Raw genomic sequence first — 19,686 nt, 5'->3', positions numbered from 1 at the left:
ATGTTTGGTAAAACCGCCAGTAAAATGACATGTTTCTTTTGCTTTGTTCTGCAAAACCACCCATTTATTAAACTCCTGAGAACCACCTAACAATGATATAGAGTGGGAACAGTAAGGGCTAGCCGCTTAGGTTGGCCCAAAAAACTACAAGATATCAATTTAGAGCTGAAAGTGTGGGCCAGTTGGTTGTGCGTTAAGTGCTCTTACAAAGCACTTAAAAGTTATGCGCTTACTGGGCGCCAGTTTAAATAATCTTTCTTCATTGTTTATTTACTCGTAATATACTCGAGTACAGAACGAGATATGCAACACTGGCAAACATAAACACTACATTATATTTAATTCTAAGAAAACAGTATTTGTGATGAAATAGAACATCCCTAGTGACACGGTGCCCGTTATTTAACTCACGCATAGGATAGCGCCATTTTGACGTCAAGGTAATACTATAAGAAACACTATGGCTGCAAAACCCTTTAGAGTTTCCGTGTTGTGTAGGTACACTGCTTCGTTACACTGCCCTTTGACAGATGGTCAAATAGAGAAATACGTACTGAAGCGTGGCATATAGGGTCTCCTCTAAATGCGCGCACAACGTATCGTAGAGTATCTCGTTGTAGACCTCGTTGTAGACCTCGTAGTTGGAGGTGGGTGGTAGCGCGGATGAACATTTTCTTTGCGTCCTCCCCAACTCATTGCCGTAGCAGACATATGCAGGCCTTGTCTGAACGTAGATAAGAGACAAAGTATGGTCAATGCGGCCATAATGATGGAGCTAGCGACGTTCGTCATTCTACGCAGCCGCAGTAACCTCAATGTTGCGGCTAGCGTTAAATCTATGCTTACACGATTGAAATGGCGCATAAAATACCTTGATATTTATACTCCTTGCGGCTGTTGTTCGGGTGTCTTCTTGCTTGCCTATATTAAAATTATATAAGATCATTGTTCTGCGTTTCTAGTGTGATGCTATATTTTTTTTAAACCAGTGCTGATCGGTGCCACGTTATTACACGACGACTGTGTTAGGGAGGAAAGATTATGTTAGGAACACAATGTGGTTGTGGCGAACATCGCTACAATAGAATGTGGCGACACGCAATCACTTGCGTGTCTGATGCCTAACGGTACGCCCGTGTATAGCTGAATACCAAATAGAATTAAACGCAAAGGATTGAACACTTGCGAATTCGCCAAAGCTCCTACAATGGGACAAAGGTGGAAATAAGGTTTGGCACGACGCATCTGTGTTCTAGCTGCACTTTCCTGCGACTCGCCAATGTAGAAAGCGTTGGAATGAAGTACCTCCAGGCACCAACTTTATATCTATTAGCACGTTGACGATACGAAAAAAAAATTTATAGCCAGTTTTCTCACCAGTCTAAAATGGTGTACACGCTCCCACATAAGTTTTTCCCGCAATACGCATTAGTACGGCACGAACCTGGGAATCATGAATAGAAATGGTACTGTCTTGTAGCTTCGTGGGATTGAGACAGTATGCTTTCATGACGCAAGATTTCACAGGCCTGACACATTTTATATTGCAGCTGAGCAATAGACACACTTATGAACAGCACGGAAGTCAATAGCACCAGTTTTTACATGACGTTAACTAAATCAACTATGGTTATTGTGATGTAGATAAGTGCCTCTTAAATGTGAAACATAAACTGTCATCTCCAGCCATTCGGTTATTTTCAAGCTTAACATTCACCGAAATAATTCGAATTTTTCACGGAGCGCAAGGTCAAGGACACTGAAATTCATTTGCTTTGGACATTATTCGTTCAAGCATTAATAATGGGACCGAAACGAAACGAAGCTGTTTCGCTGAAACTGCAAGAAGATTAAATGATGCAGAGTATGGAATGACTAAGTGTGAGCGAGGAGGGAACACAACAAGTCTATACTGCTGCGTAAACGTGTACATCCTAACTCGCACGTTTGTGCAATGCATATACACTTTCGCCTTTAGGATACAGAATAAGAAAATAAAGACCGTGCAACAACTTAGAATAAAAGACACTACGGAAATGGCAGCAACGCTCGTGAAGGCTCGACTCGTGCACTTAAGCTTCATGCTTCCACCATCGTTTGTGAAAGTGAGCGATCATGCAACACCTAATGTATATCCCACGAAGGTTGTCACTCTGTGCTTCATATTGTGACGTAGTAGTGACGGTGAAGAAAGCAGTCGCAGAACTGTAAATGACGAAACGCACTTTTTAATCGACGAACCTGTGCCCACAAAAGCAAGTTGCACTCGAACCACAACGATACGGCGAACACAGTCGGCGATCGTCGAAATCTGATCAGCGGCGAAACGCGTCCGCTTTATACATGAGTCATCGAAGGTTCCAGAGTAATCCCTGGTGCCCGCTTGTTTTCCAGAAAGCACCAGACAATTCGCGTTGGTCATGCAATCAGATTACATAAGCGTCGGTGACAACAGAACGGATAGAAGCATCGATAACGTTCTAGAAACTTCCGATACATGCAGGCACGTCCGGCGCCGAGCGATAACGTTGAACCTTTGTTAGCCGGTGAAAAGCGGTCAGCGGTGAAAGATAAACAAGGACGCGTGCCACTATTGTCTGCGTTCGCTAAGTATACAGGGTTTGTCCGGAAAGTAGTAGGACTTACTTTTTCCCGCCAGAACATGGTGAAGGAGGGGGATGTTACTGCGCTGGTTGGGTGATGGGGGGTCTTAGCTACGAGCGCACCAGTCGCCAGGCACGTCCAACCCTTCACGGAGTGTAGATTGAGTTTAAGGGGAACCCCTTTCAAGGTGCCTTGTCAAGGTGCCTTGTCTGTTTGTTAGAGCAGCGTTATGCGGTGAAGTTTTGCGGAAAACTGAGTAAAACTGCGAGTGAGACCCATGGCATGATCAAGACTGCTTATGGGATCGATGGCATTGGTCGATGAAATGTTTTTGAGTGACAAAAACTGTTTCGGGAGGATGGAGAGCAAGATGAAGATGAGCAATGGTCAGGATGCCCTTCACCACGACAATGCGCCGAGCCACACCGCCTTTGCTGTCACTCACTTACTGACCAAACGTGGAATCACACAGCTTCCCCAGCCACCCTACAGCCTAGATACCGCTCCTTCAGATTTCTTCCTCTTGCCCCGACTAAAAAGCACCATGAAAGGACGGCACCATGGCTCAGTCCAGACCATTAAAGAGGCCCTAACGTGGGAGCTGAAGAGCGTTCCAGTTTCTGCGTTCCAGGGAGCCTTCAGTGATCGGCAGAGTTGATGGAAACGCTGTGTAGATGCAGAAGGGGTATACTTTGAAAACTATTAAGTCAATTTGCCAAAATTGTGCATAAGGTTTGTTTAAAAAATTCAGTCCTACTACTTTCCGGGCAAACCCTGTATGTGAAATGTCCTGTATAGGACATGCTTGGGGCGAGCAGCAGGACGTTTCTATGGGGCCTATTTTTGCGGGGATATCAAAACAGCGTATAGATACCCATGTGGAAATCGGCAAGTACTGCATCATAAGGTTACGTTATACTTGCCGGGGTAGACGAGAGTCAGAACAAAAAATTTTGTCAGTTGGCGCTCGTTCATGAGAACGGTTAACGCAAATCCTAGTGACAGAATGGAAGGGAAGGAACGATAAACTTGCACTAAATTTTATTGGCGGAAACCACTTCTCTAATTACAAACGAAAAACAGAACAACTCTGCTATAGAACGCGATGAAGGGAACAGAAATTAAACGAAACCATACTTTGAGGGGGAAATATTTGAGCGTAAAACATATGCGCACCCCTAGGCAGTGTTTAATCGTCATTCAAACTGTGAAATATGCGCTATGACAACACGAGCCCTGGCCCAGTTCCTATAAAGCGAAGTATCTTTAGAGAGAAATTGACTACCCAATACAACTCTCCCCACTTAATTGTCACTGTACCATGTTTCTTTTGGTATCTCAAATTACTTGAAAATCTCGTCGAGCCCATTTCGCCGCTTGAGGTCTATTATATGAAGAGGCGGACATTTGTTGCGTGACAAATCCCTATGACGAAGTTGATAATTAAAAAACCTCAATCACTAACTTTTTCATTATCGTCTTTGTGGAGCATTTGTTGCCCTTCTTGTGGTACTTTTTTTCATGCACAAGTTCACGCACTGAAAAGTTCACATGTTGGCTAACACCTTTGTCAATTTCATGCGCTTCACCCTCACGGCAACGGGACAATAGGCACTTGCGACGCCATACCAGTCGACGTCTGTATTCTGCGAATAGAAAGCTCTGACAGTGGGTTGCTTTATTTTTATGTAGCCACTAAAAGTTACCGCATACATGCATGAAAGCGAATGACTATGACGCAATCCAGAACACATTTCTTTTCCAAGACATCCTTGTACTCCCGAAATAGCACTGCGTGAGTACACGCACCAAAATAGCATTTCAAGGAGCAACGTCTGCATATTCCGTAATGCTTTGTCTGAGTCGCTCCAATAACCGAGTACAAACAGGAATAAGTTACCTCCCTTTCGCTAGCGTCTTGCTGAAGACGATTAATATAGTTCTGCGATACTGTTAAGTTGCAACTTGCCATGGTAGAACATTATGCAATGTTCTCAACAAGCGTGAAAGCACTTTCGTGCTTTTTGCTATCTACCGCAATAAATGAACGACTGTAGTACTTGATTTCTTTTATCTTTCACTCTATTAAGCGCCTTGAGCCCATACTCATGTGCAAGATAACAGACCAAAAACTTGCATCTGGTTAATCTCCTTCCCATTCATCTTCATCGGCTTCTTTCTCTGAACAAATGGGCTGACCCTATGGTAGTGCGTTTTACTTTCCGATATAACGCAAGTAAGTATGCACACACATGAAGACACGACAGACGCGGAAGAGCGCTACTACCAACTCTCTATTACAATCGACACACCCTCCGATTTATAAAGTGAACCACGTACACAAGTGTCAGGCCCCCTTCCCAATGCGAAAATGAGGAAAACAATTCTGAAAAAGTGAGCAATACCACTCTCTCCTTCAGACAGCAGAGTTCAAGAAGTTCATTTTGGTACTGTGTAAAAGAAGAGACATTTCACTCATACCTATAGCTAAATTCTTGTGGAAGAGGATACTTCTAAAGCCTGTCGAGCCGTGTAGTTTGCAAATTTGCCTAAGGTGGTGGTCTCAAAATCATGCCTTGCAACCACACATGGTGATATTGGCAACCAAATGTGCATATTTGTCACCTTTTTTCATAACTTTTAGCGCATGATCCCTGAGCCGGTAGCTGATGCACCGTTCTGTTTGGCCGATGAACACATTTCCGATCAATAAAGGAACGGAATATGCCACTCCTGTTTCACATTTCACAAAGTGGCGATCATGGTTGGTTTGGCAACCTCGTTTGCTGTCACCGCGAGGTTACCACGTTTGCTGCCGCGCTTAACTTATTCCCGGTCGTTGATCCTTTCCGCGTGAGAAAATCTGAAGAAGTCGCTGATATAGTGAGACAAAACTAGAGTATAGATTATGGTTTGTCGGCTGACGTTGAGGACTTGTTTTACTCAGTACCTCAAGATAAGCTCTCAGTTGCTGTTAGAAACTGTATTGAAGAGAGTGGCGAATGCGATATCCAATGCTCTGCTTACCTGTCAGTTCACAATTTTTAAGACTTTTATAGTTTTGTCTTAGTGTAACAGATATTGTTTTTAATGAGATATTGTTTTAACGTCGAGGTGTGTGTATTGGGTGCTGTGTGTTACGATTTTATGTAGTACCTTTTTAGCCCATGTTTAGATACGTTGACGACTTTTAACTCTTTTAAAGAAACAGCATGATTTCACTTCCCCTGGGAGTATTTTACCTGTTTTTTTTTATACAAGCAGGGCTTGGTTTAGATTTCACTCATGAATTTCCTAGCACTGATGGGTTGCAGTTCCTGGATCTCAGGCTAAGGTTTAGCGTAGGCCGTGTTTGCTGGGGGTACCACGAGAAGGGTCTTTTGCCTTTTGAATCTTCCCGCTCCAAAATAGTAAAAAGGGGCATCGCATTTCAATGCCTGGATGCTGCTTTCCGTAAGCCACGCCCACATACAATGCAGCATAGATTTGGAAATGAGATTGGTCGCCTATTGGCAGCAGGATTTCCTGAGTTGCGTGTTGGTGAGATGGCCGAATCTATCCTACAGAAAGTAAAGAACACAGCTGGAGCAAAAAGGGCTGAGACCTAGCGGCAAGCAGTGAGGCACTTAGTCAAACCTTATATGCATAAGTTATGGCCCAACCTGAAGAAGGTGGCGAAAAAGCATCGTATTACTGTGGTATTCATGGTTCCGATTATGCTATCTAGGCTCTGCCCTAGAATTTGAGGTGACAGCAACCGAGCTTTCCAAACCATCCATGATCGCTGCTTCGTAAGGTGTGCGACAGGAGTTGTTTACTCCGTTCCCTTGTTGTTCGGAAACCGCCCAAAGCTAACAGTGCACCATTTAGCGGCTCAGGGAGCATGCGCTAAAAGCTAAGGAAAATAATGACAAATATGAACATTTCGTTACCCATTTGACGTAGGGAGCCTACATGCAAGCGCTGTTTTGCATGTAGGCTCCCTAATTTGACCACGTGGTTGCAAGGCACGATTTTATGGGACCACTCTCTTAGGCAAATCTGCTAACTACACGACTTGAGTGGCTTTAGAAGCATTTTTATCCACAAGGACTCAGCTGTATGTAAAGTAAAGCGTCTATTCTTTTGTGCAGTGCTGAACAGGACTATTTGACCTCTAGTCTGAGGCAAATATATTAGTATTGTTCACTTTTTTAGATTTGTTTTTGTTACTTTCGCATGGGGATGGGGACGCAACACTTGTGTACGTGGTTCACTTTACAAATGAGAGTGTGTGTTGATTGCAATAAACAGTTAGTAGCAGCACTCGTCCGCGTCTTTCGTGTCTTCTTCATGTGTATGTGCACTTATTTGCGCTACAGCTGAAAGTAACTACGTTAGACCAACTAGCTGCACAGATGGTCCTTCTGAAATAATGCGTTTTTACTGCGGGATTTATTTTCACCATAAATTGATATCTTCAATTCCGTCTACCATATTTCCCGTCGAAAACTTATTGAAAATGGAAGTCTCTGGTACAGAAATGTGCTAGCCATGGAACTTTGAGCCAGCAGACATTAATTCAACACTGCTCGAATTCCATTTTACAATTTGAACATGAGGCCTAACCTAAATAGTTCGCAATAAACTTGGTGAACTCTTAGATTTTCCTTTTTGAAGATGCGATATCTCATTAAGGGAGCTTCTGCCTTCCACAGAAACCCTCCTTCAAAGTGGGTAGGTGCCAGCTCCTAATAGCAACAAAAAGATAAAAAATACGATTTGGATGTCAAAATAAGCATGTCAATGCAACGTCGTGCTGAGAAGTTACATTAACCGACGTTTTTTGATAGCTTTTGCCAAGAGCAATCTACTTTACCTCAAAAAGTAGCACAAGTTTTCACGTGAAACGTCCTCGATAGTCACGAAGTGTCTGGCACGCGATTATGCGCATCTTATGCATGGCTTCGAAGGCATGACGACGATGGGACGACCACGATTGCATGCAGACGACTTTCTGACGACGACGGAATGGCAACAATAAATTGACGACAATGACACCGTGACAAACGCATGATGACATTCCTATCACTAATACAAAACCACGACAGCCGAACGACCACTAGCATACAGTGACTGTATGACGACGTTGGAAACCGATGACGGTATCTAGTGGCACTGCCGAGAAGTCCGCGTGTGGCTTCCCTCTTTTGCCACACATACACTGGCACATACTCAATGACCCAAGATGGCGAGGTGTTCATTGAAAGCGGCCCATACCCAGTGCGTTCATGGCGCAACGCTCAAGCGTTAACGTAAAAGGCGTTCATTGAAAGAACGCGTTACCAGTGCATTTATGCTGCAGCCTGCTAATGCATCGAGTGGCGGTCCTTGAGAAACCCTTGTGAGGTGGTTTTGATTTGGTTATCTCAGCAGCGTACACAACATGTCCTTATTGTAATTACCCATTTTGCCACCTGAGTAGGCCAGTATACGTATAGTTATGAGGAGCTCTTTAAACTTTTATGCGATGACAAACATCACAAATATCCGAAGCAATCACAACACAAAACAAGAACTGACGGGATGTTTTAAACAGACGAGATTGAAAAAAAAAAATCGCTAGCCTGTGAAACTTGCTCTGGCATTTGCATAACACGGAAGTACTTGTAATACTTGCCGATAATTTCACATCGTTCACATGTAAATGTGCCTCATGTCTTAACTGCAGCGTCACTTTCACAGTAATTCACATGGCATCACAGACGGTCTTATATTGCTGTAGATATTCGCTGGACTAGTTGGACTGAGATAACGAGAATTAAACGTAGCGTTGTATTTTTGCGCCTTAGATCGAATAACGTCTGTTATTGCCCTCCTTTAGAAACAACGGCTGTTTAATTCCCACTTCTTTTTTCTTACTGTTCCCTTATTTGCGTGAATACGTAAGTTTTATGACAATTGCATATCCCGAATATGTTTTTATTCTTTAAGTAATGATTTTATCTTATTCATATCCCGAATATATTTTACATATCCCGAATATGTTGTTATTTTTAAGTAATGATTTTACGAGCCATATTGTCGCGAGCCTTTAGAAGTAGTGTCGAAGATTTAATAAACCGTAGAGCAGCTGGCTATTGCAAAACGCGTCCGTCGGGGCTGGCTGGAGCAGGGAAGGGGCACGCGGTCTTTATTCTCTTGGCCTCGACCTACGCTTTCCCTCGACCTATCAAACCGGCTATCAAACCGGCGTTATCACCGGTGCTATCAAACCGGCTCACTCTTCCTCATAAAGATTTCCATGTGAGCGACATACAGCACGGCAGTTAGATGACGCCGAAGATTATACGACTTATTTGTTCTCGAATGGAATATGAGCAGAATATGGTGCGTAGCGCGTTGGTTGAAGTCTGGGAGAGTTCATATTAGCAGGACGTGGAAAGAAAGGATTAGTTGGAGGGAGTAAGAAACAACAGAAGGGCGTTAATTGGTTCTCTTTCAGCTGTGAACTTAGAGTGCGTCCGTATAGACCTGCCGTTAGTTTTAAAAATGTGCACTTGTCAAATTGTGTCAATACAAACTTAACTCACAGCAAGGGAAAAATTTGAAACCTCCTATAACAACGTTTGAAGAACAAAAAAAAAAACTGCTATGCACATCGAATGCACATGTCCAAATCAATCTGAAGCGAGCATTCTATAAAGCGGTTACGCAGTAAAATGGGATGCTATGCTATAGGTTCTACACAAGAAAATGCGATTCATACATTTGTCCTCATTTTGATTCTGAACAACACGTAATCACCAGGAATGCCGATATGTCGCGATTTGGGCCCCCGGTCAGCTGTTATTAACACACTTCAAAGTTTTCACAATAGAGCCGCTCTATACATTAGACAGTTTTAGCAGAGCGCCGCTTACGCTCCGCTCCGCTCAGATTTCACGCTCTGAGATACTAGACAGTTTTAGCAGAGCGGCACGTACGCTCTGCTCCGCTCTGATTTCCCACACTGAGATACTGCAGGGAACTGCGTAGATTTCGCATTTGATAAGTGCGTCTTGCCGAGACGCGAGCTATCAACTCGGCTGCATAGCGACGAAGAGGCCAAGTAGACACGCTGTCACGCTCCGCTCCGTCGGCTTTGTAGCGGAGCGAGGGATGCGGTCTTCGTTCCGCTGCCGGTATGAGCGTTGTGCGCAAGCGCAATAGCCTTCCCGCTAAGCGGTTGTGCGGCATTTGCTAGCATATGCCGGTCTGAGTGGAGCGGATCGCAAGCGCTCAGATAAAACACTCTATTATTTCTAATTATTCACGTCATGCCAGCTTAACGTCGAAGAAACCTGTGAAAAGCTGCCAAGTATTTCAGGGCATCGTAAGTGTTCCCGTATATGCTTCTTACATAACATGTATAATTATAACCCTGTTTTGAAAGAAGCTATTTTCGCTCCCGGCACCTGCACTTCATCCCGGTTAGAACACAAATTAGAAGTTGCTGCCTCCCTTACGAATACGCTTAATTAGCGAATATTTCATCCCTCGTACAATCGCTGACTGGAACCACCTTCCTGCCACTATCGCTCTTATAACGGACTCTGACAAATTCAAATCTGTCTTTCACAATGCTCTTTCTTGGACAAATTGCACACGCATTTTTTTTTCAATCCCAATGCTTTCTGTAAAGCCATCGGGTTTTGAGTATATTTGAAATAATTGAAATAAAATAAGGATTTTCGTTTAAGAATAAATAAACACCTTGCCAGTACTTGAAATAATTATTTGAGTATTTGAGAGTATTCGAAATAAAAAATGTTATTTCTGTAAATAAATAAATAATAAATTTCTGCAATACAGAGTTCATAAGCTTTACAGAAATTTCAATGCCACTTCATGTTGATGCCCCCTATGAGATGTTGAAGGAGCGACGTCGCTACGACAAACGCGGCGTTAGATGTCTGTCATGGAAAGAATGCTAGGGGGATGCATATGTATCATGTACGACTCTTAGGTATATAATCTTATGGAAGGATAAAAGAAGAGAAAATAAGAAGATCACGAGACGTTGACTGCTGCGCAGACTGTACTAGATTGGGGGTGTGGGTCCAAGGAGGGCTCTGCTCTCAGGCATTTTTTATTGACAATCTAGGTGGCGCCACCGTCACTTTCTCTGGAATGAGTGGCCCCGCTCGCCGGCTGGACGCTTGTCGCGTCGGAGACCTTACCGCAGCTGCATGGAGCTTTGACAGGAGGATACTCGGTGGCGGTAACACTGAGATCTATTGTAAATAAAATGGAAAACGAGCGGCGGAAAGAACGAAAGCGACGCAACAACTACGGTGCGTTGAGCAGACGACAGCTACCCAGCCCGCGAGCTCGCCTCAGCATATGAGCCCCGCCGAAACAGCCGGAGCCAACGTTTATTGGCCGGAAATTCAGAATAAGGCGACGGCAGCGCCGCCACATTTTCCGTGTTTTTTGCTTCATCCCCGGCGCTTGCTAAGGCGTCCGCTGGACCCTTTCCCCCATTCTAGTACACTCTACTGCTCCGTATTGTTGCTGGCCAGCCATCTTGTCTATATACAGTAAATACATTCTTTCTACACTCCCAATATCCCCGTAACATAGCGGTGCAGGAGCGGGGTACAACGGCTAGAAACGAAGCTCCGCAGTGGACGTCCCCATACCATGGCTAACGGTGAGCACGCGGGGATCAACGTCGTTGCCGCCTGCAACGTCACCGTCTCCAGCTACCTCGCTGTCCCCATCGGTTGTGGTTGTGCCACCCAAGGATCCCGGAACTTTCTGCAGGACCAATGGCACTGACATTGAAGAGTGGTTCGCTATGTACGAACGGGTGAGTGGACTCAACAGACGGGACGTTACGCTTATGCTAACTAACCTGTTGTTGTACCTGAGAGGCACGGCAAAGGGATGGTACGAAAACCACGAAGACGAAACAACCAGCTGGAACCAATGTAAAGAGAAGTTAAAGAAAGTTGTTTGGCAAACCAACTCGCTGTAAAATTGCTGCAAAGCAGGAACTGGTCTCCCGTGTCCAATCCCCCATGGAGTCCTATGTCTCGTACATCCAGGACGTGCTGGCGCTTTGTCGTAAAGCCGACCGCGATATGACAGAGACTGGGGAGGTCGGGCACGTGCTGAAGGAAATTGCTGATGACGCCTTTTATCCGCTGATGCGCAAAAGCTACTCTACAGTTGTTGTTATCATCAAGAGTGTCGACAATTTGAGCACGCCTAAAGCCGACCCTTCCTTGCAGTCCATCATCGCCGGAGTTCAATCTGGCAGCACCGACGGCGCGTGCCGCATGTTCGTGCTGCACGACAGAATCCAGAACCGCCGCAATATCAACCCTGAGGGCCCTGAGTTTCTTCATGTCCTTCCTCGTCATCTGCGATCCGTCGTTATCGAACGACTTCACAAAGCACTGACGGTGGGACACCTTGGAGTTTTGCGTACATACGACCGCGTACGACACCGGTTCCTCTAGCCGGGTCTCTAACGCTCTGTGCGTCGTTATGTCGCAACTTGCGAATTGTATCAGCGCCGGAAGCAGGGAGCCTACATGCTTGCATGTAGGCTCCCTAGCCGGAATCAACCTCTCCTGCCACCTGTCGGACGACTCCATTCAATTGAAGTTCCCTCTGAAACTTTCTATAGCGTAGGCCTTGACCTGCTTGGCCCGTTTCCGATGACGACTAGAGGGAATAAGTGGATCGCGTTGTTACCGATTATGCGACACGCTATGCGGTAATAAGGCGCTGCGGACCAGTTGCACAACTCACGTCGAAGATTTTCTCCTCCGTGACGTCATCTTCCACCACTGTGAACCTCGACAGTTACTTACGGACCGCGGCCGCTCGTTCTTGTCTGCAGTTGTCAACGACCTCCTCTGCTCTTGTGCCAGAAAGCACAAGCTGTCCACCGCCTACCACCCACAAACGAACGGTCTCACGGAACGTTCAGTATAGAACTCTTCCGCTGCTTTTACTATGTCATCGAAATTGCTGATCATATTACCATGCTTATCTTTCAGTGCAGACATTTCGGCTTGTCCTGTGCCTACTTTTCGTCTCACTGATTTCATGCTGAGTCCACATTTTACTGCTTCCTCAATCTTTTCCACGTTATAGTTTCGTATATCCATTACTTTCTTCCTGTTTATCAGTTTCGACAGCTCAGCGAATTCCGTATGATCTATTGAGTTTGACATTTTCATGTTTTGCCATTTCTTTATTAGGACCTTTGTTACTTGGGAGAGCTTACCTACTAGTTGCCTTGATGCCTTACCTCCCACTTCAATTGCTGCTTCTGAGATCAACCAAGTTACGGTTTCATTCATTACCTCCATGTTGTCTTTATCTTCCTGTTCTAAAGCTGCATATTTGTTTGTGAGCACCAGCCTGAATTGGTCTGCTTTTACCCTTACTGCGTCTAGGTTTGCAATATCCATCTAGAAATTATTTTTTGCTTTAAGGCACAGTGCAACTCGTTACTGGTTTTCATTATTTTTGTACACCATTTGTTAAAGTCAGTTCAATACGTTTACCTAATTTATAGCAGAATTTGTGCAAAACATTAAAGTTGGACTTCCAAGGGTCCATTGTTCTTGAAATTTAAATAAATTAAATGTTTATTTCTGTTGCAGTTAGAGAGTAGTCAGAAGAGGGGACGCTGCGCCAAAATCTGCTTGATGCAGCTTGAAGACCATCCGGCACGCATTCATAACATGACAGTATATTCGCAATTGCCGAAAACTCGACGTAGTTTCGAAAAGTATAAATGGCTAATGGGTAGAACTTAAGCGAGCCAGGATGGGTTGGGGCCGAGCCGGGCAGAGGCCAGGTTTGAAATCACCGGGCCGGGCTCGGGCGGGCCAACGCATCGTCGTTTCGGGCTCTGGCTGTGCCGAAGCCTAAAGAAATGGCCCATGCTGTGCTCTAGTACCAGTCGACTCACGTGTACGGATAAGGTGCGGTGGTAAGGGGAGTAAAATCCATAATTCGTAGTGCGATATAGTTCGAAAAAAGCCACCTGCAAAGCATTCTAAAGCAATTCTTGGATAGCACTCGGGGTAGGTTCTCCAAAATGGTTTTGTAAGTATTAACAATGAATGCTATTTACGAGAGGCTAGCTTCCATTCAAAATTTCTCTATAAATTTCTCAAAAAGGTTACAGAGTTTGTGAAATATAGGGAGTAATAAAAGTGGTCTTGATTTCCTATGTTACCGCCATTCTTGTAGAAAATAATCACACATTCAGTTCGTTTTGTGGGAAAACAGTTTGGTTAAAATGTAAATAAACACATTTGATAACAATGGAACTGGAAGCTTTATAACAGTATTTTATGGGTTTTATTTGAAAACCTTCACAGTGCGAAATGCAACTGCTTCTTAGACTTCATATATAGTTATAATTTTCATTTTAGTTATAGAAAAGAAAGTTATGTTACAATGACAATGTTCTGGGCCCGAATTCCCCAATACTTTTACGCGAGAATTTTGCGTAAGAAAGAAATTTAGCCAATCCGGATGCGAGACATATCATTAGGAAAGGCGGCGAGTCAATGGCAAAGCAAACTTACGAAAGAAAAGCTTTGTGAATGTGGCCCCTGGTTTGTACACTGAGAGCTGTCGCAGAGAATACGGGAATTATTCTCTGGAACACGCATGCCAAACCATCGGAGTTCAATAATGGTTTACTCTGTAGAAATATTGAGTGTGCGTATAGCAACTTCGTGACTAAACGAATGCAGAAACATGTAAATAACGCCATTTTTTGTGCATAAGTGGAGATCAGAGCAGTAGCTTTGTTTCTGCTATGAAATGGCTATGATGACGGTAGGCTGGATTGCCCAGTGTAACTTGCAGCAGGTTCAGAAAACTGAAAGAAGCTACGTCATGACATCATGCATCATGCACGGGACCACATTGTGCTTGCACTGGCGACGCACTTAGCGTGGGCTCCTTTACGACTTGGCAAGCTATTGTACTTTATGTAAAAGGAGTGCCACTTTGCCTAAGGTATTATGCATTGTAATTTATAAATATGTGGTTACTGCCTCTACGTGCGGCCATTTCTGTACTTCATGCGTGGAGAATTGCAGCGGTAAGCCCACTTATAGTCCGGCAGCCACGAAAGCCGGTGCTCATATTGTCTCGCTGTGACGTATTTCTGCTCGCGAAACAGCCTTTTGTTATACTTAGTCACAAATGTGCTTCGAACATAGCTAGGCGATGCACAGCGGCTGCATTGCCAGGAACGTCTTGCCTGGGCCTCTCAAATTCTAAACGGAAAGGGGTAATAAATTTTCCCGCAACGTCTTCCTTTCTGACCATGACCATTTCTGTGAAAAAGTTCAGAGGAAACTAAACGAGACAACGAAATCTGGCAATCTCGCTAATAAGATCGTAGTCATAATGTTAAAATTTCTACTGCAAATAAATTTTTAGCACGTATAAACATATCAGTAGCTCTTACACTCTTAATGACTGAAAGTGATGAATAAAGAAAACATAACTTCGAGGATTGAGCCGAATGATTTAAGACGTAGTTTTGTGTTCACATATAAACAACGTTTTCATTTTAGGCCACCTCGCATGATCAACAAATTATTGTTACTGCTTCCTGCATAGGGTAAAGTTATTATATTAATAAGTGATGCTTCTTTAGGGATCCATGATCCATAAGATCTCTGGATTGCGTTGTGACTATGCTAGATTTGCCCCATTAATTGCCGTCTCTCCAACTGATGGTTTCCGGCCGCTACCCCAAGAGTAAAACAGGTGGTGTAAAAAAGAAAGTCAGCTTCACTGAAAGCACACAATAGCGGTAATGAAGTCAGCGAAGCCTAACAATGATTACGGCATCCGAATACTGCCGCATTACAACTTTACAACTATCATACGTGCGCATTTATTAGCATTCCTAGAGCTATATGAAGATGTCGAAGACACCACCTCTGGTCGCAGCGACCAATAAAATCAAACTATATTCGACATTTGAGATGCTGATGGACCTGGTCAAAAACCACTACACCGGATTGATGAGCGCCATGACCAAATTCCAAATGGTAGGCCCAGACACATAAGGCACAGCAAGGATACCTTAACCGCAAAGAAAATAAGAAATTGCGCTTACATGAGCGAAGCAATAATTTCAAAGACATATCGCGAGTACAAATTGAGTAGAAGCATAAGCACGATACATGCTGTGCACAATAAAAGGCAGGCGATGAATACCATATAAAACAATAAACGCAATATCAGTAGTACGTCCCCAATATACAAAAAAAATGAGATGTTGTGAACTGAAAAACCCGGTATAAGCAAACAAGTAGAACAAAAATTTGCTGAACACTAGCATAAAAAAGCGGTGAAGCGCTATAAAAATGGTATATAAAGTATGAGTTCAACAAGTACAAGAAAGCAATCAACTGTCGTAATTGATATTTTCAGATTGTTAGTTGATTCACGTGAAAGGACTAAAGAAACGCAGCATTTCGTTCCCGTAATTAGTACACGTGTGCACAATAGCCCACGCTTGGCCGAGGTGAGTGTGACAAATATCCTTTGATTTAATTATAAGAACGATGCTAATAAATTTATGACTTCTAAGGCCTGCGTGACTCCGCTTGCTAAGAATTGTGCGCAAGTAATCTGGTAGTAACTTGATTAGTTTCGTGAAAGCGTGGGGCAGTGTGACTGCCATAAGAAACATTTTGAAAAAGCACAAATAGCCCTTTTCGGCATGATGTGCAATTTACCGATATTTTTCAAAGCTGTCGTGTCCCAAAGCAGACGACAGTAGTTTAAGTGAGATAAAAATTGTGGCTGCGACCGCCTCTGGGGCCACAGGTGGACGCTGATGCTATATGGGTTCCGAACTAGCCCTCCATGTCAGTGGGGCTCAAAGAAACAGTGGTAAGGGGAGCCTCACAGTGCAACATAATACCACAATAACCACTTCTCCAAGCATGCTGAACGCATTTTTGGATGTAAATCAGGGTTGGTTACTGATAATCACGTAGTGCTTTGCTCTTAGAATTGCCAATATAATCAGGGCAACACTTGACTTCAGTCAACCAAGAGACCAGGCTCGCTTCAGGAAGGGATATTCTACGATGTATCACATCCATGTCATCATCAGTTAATTGAAAAATCTGCAGAGTACAGTCAACTTCTTTATAAGGCTTTAAAGGCATTCCATTCAGTAGAGATAACAGCAGTCACGGAGACATAGGGCAATCAAGGAGAACAGGAGGCATACGTGAATATATTCGCAAATATCTACAAAGATTCTACAGCTGCCTTGGTACTCTAGAAGAAAAGTTGAAAGTTGCCTATCAAGAAAGGTGTGAGGCATGGAGACACAATCTCTCCAATGCTATTCACTGCATGCTTAGGAGTATTCAAGCTCTTAGAATAGGAAGGCTTAGGATTGGGTATCAACGGCGAATATCTCAGCAACCTTCGGTTTGCAGAAAACATTGTCCTACTCAGCCACAATGGGGGCGAATTAGAAGAAATGATTGAGGACCATAACCGAGAAAGTGTAAGAGTGGGGTTGAAGAATAATATGCAGAAGACAAAAATATTGTTCAATAGCCTGGCAAGGCAACAAGAATTCAGGATCGCCAGTCAGCCTTTAGAGTCTGTAAAAGAGTGCGTACGTACTCCTCTACATTCTGGCATAGATAAACGTGTACCTAGGAGAATTACTCACAGGTAGCCCTGATCATGAGAAGGAAATTTACAGAAGAATAAAAATGGGTTGAAGTGCATACGGTAATGATTGTCAAATCCTGACTGGGAGCTTACCACGGTCGTTGAAAAGAAAAGTCTACAATCATTGCATTCTACCGGTGCTAACATACGGGGCAGAAACTTGAAGGATAACAAAGAAGATCGAGAACCAGTTAAGGACCACACAAAGAGCGATGGAAAGACAAATGTTAGGCCTAACGTTAAGAGACAGGAAGAGATCGGTGTTGATTAGAGAACAAATGGGCATAGAAGATATTCTAGTTGACATTAAGAGAAAGAAATGGAGCTGTGCAGGCCATCTAATTCGTAGAATAGATAACAGGTGGACCATTAGTGTTACAGAATGGGCGCCAAGAGAAGGGAAGCACGCGCAGTCGCGGACGGCAGGAAACTAGGTGGGATGATAAGTTAGGAAGTCTGCTGGCGCAAGTTTTATTCAGCCAGTGCAAGACAGGGGTAATTGGAGATCGCAGGGAGAGGCCTTCGTCCTGCAGTAGACATAAGCTGATGACATAGGCTGATGATGATGATGATTATCTGGTTCTTTGCTCGAACGACCAACGTGAATGAGCATATATGCAGAAGGTAATTCCGTGTCTCTATTTTATATATTGGAAGCTACGTCCACCAATAAAGTGCGTGGCCACAGACCATTGTCTGACTGCCGTTGTGTTTTACCCGAGTCATCTTTCACATCGCCGGTAAAATTAAACGGCAGCCGGTAATTATCCATTCAAGAAGGAAGTGCTGCAGTAGGAAGGAGCGGGAACAAAAACAACTGTAGAAGACCGCGGAATGAAAAGAGAAAAAACGCCTCGTTACCTGAAATTTTGTTACTGCCTCTTCGTAATTCGCCCGACTTTCTTTCCCCTATTACTACCCAGAAGCAAGGAGAATGATTCAGAGAAGGCCCCCCTGGAACAATCACACACACACACACACACACACACACACACACACACACACACACACACGCACACGCACACGCACACGCACACGCACACACACACCACACACACACACACACACACACACATATATATATATTGTGAGACGTCGGCCAATGCGATGCCTTTATTTCCGAGCAGCCGCCCGAGTCAGAGACGAAACACCGCACGAGACAAACGATGATGATGAGTCGTATGTACAGATGAGGACGACGATATGCACAAAATGCGCTCATACTAACTCCCCCCCCCCCCCCCCTTCAGGAAAGCGGTCAGCAAGACCGAAAGCTAGAAAGGGTAGGTACGGCGAATATAGGGTTTCAGGCGAGATACGTGAACGATTTCCGTAGTGCGGCGGCGGCGGTCAGTAGCTGAGCTGACAGGAGTGACCCGGTAGTTAACGGCCGAAGTTCTTTGCAAGACGGTATAGGGGCCGATATATCTGTGGAGAAACTTTTCACAGAGACGCGGTGCGCGAACAGGTGTCCACAAAAGAATTTCGTCGCCTGGGCGGAACGAAGCAACGCGACGCGTCGCATCATAGCGAATTTTCTTTTTGTGCTGAATGGTAGCGGTGTTGGCGCGGGCAATTTCACGGCAGCGGGCGATGCGAGCAGCAAATTCTTCAGGAAGAGACGCGGATGGAGCAGTAGGTGCTGAAAGGAGTGTAGTGTCCAAGACGAAAGACGGCGCACGACCGTACACAAGTAAGAAGGGACTGTAATTGTTTGTACGTTGGACGGCAGTACTGTACGCAAACGTCACGAAAGGTAGGATGGTGTCCTAGTTGGTGTGATCGGGTCGAACTTACATTGACATCCTGTCGGACAAAGTTCGATGAAAACGCTCGGTAAGGCCATTTGTTTGTGGATCGTACGCGGATGTGGTCTTATGGGCGGTGTCAGAGGCCTAGAGGTCTTCAGGATGGACATGCGAAAGGAACGTCTCGCCACGGTCACTCAGGAGCACACGAGGTGTGCCGTGGCGCAAAGCGATACCGTGCACGAAAAACTCGGCGACGTCTGAGGCAGTACCAGAGCGAAGAGCAGCTGTCTCAGCGTACCGCGTTAGATGATCCACTGCGGTAACGATCCCGCGGTGACCAGCGGGCGTGAGGGGGAGGGGTCCGTACAAGTCTATGCCCACAATTTCGAAGGGGGTGGACGGGCATGGGAGAGGCTGCAGAGGACCGGCTGGAAGGGATGCTGAGCGTTTTCTGTGTTGGCATGACGCGCAGGAGCTAACGTATTTGGCGACAGAGATGGAAAGGCCCGGCCAGAAACAACGCGTTTTGATGCGGTCATAGGTCTTAAAGCCGAAGTGGCCAGCCGTCGCGTCGTCGTGAAATGCTTCTAATACTTGGAGTCGTAGT

Source organism: Dermacentor silvarum, chromosome 3 (genome assembly GCF_013339745.2).
Source record: "Dermacentor silvarum isolate Dsil-2018 chromosome 3, BIME_Dsil_1.4, whole genome shotgun sequence".
Classification (NCBI taxonomy): Eukaryota; Metazoa; Arthropoda; class Arachnida; order Ixodida; family Ixodidae; genus Dermacentor; species Dermacentor silvarum.
Note: the sequence above shows the minus strand (reverse complement) of the source record.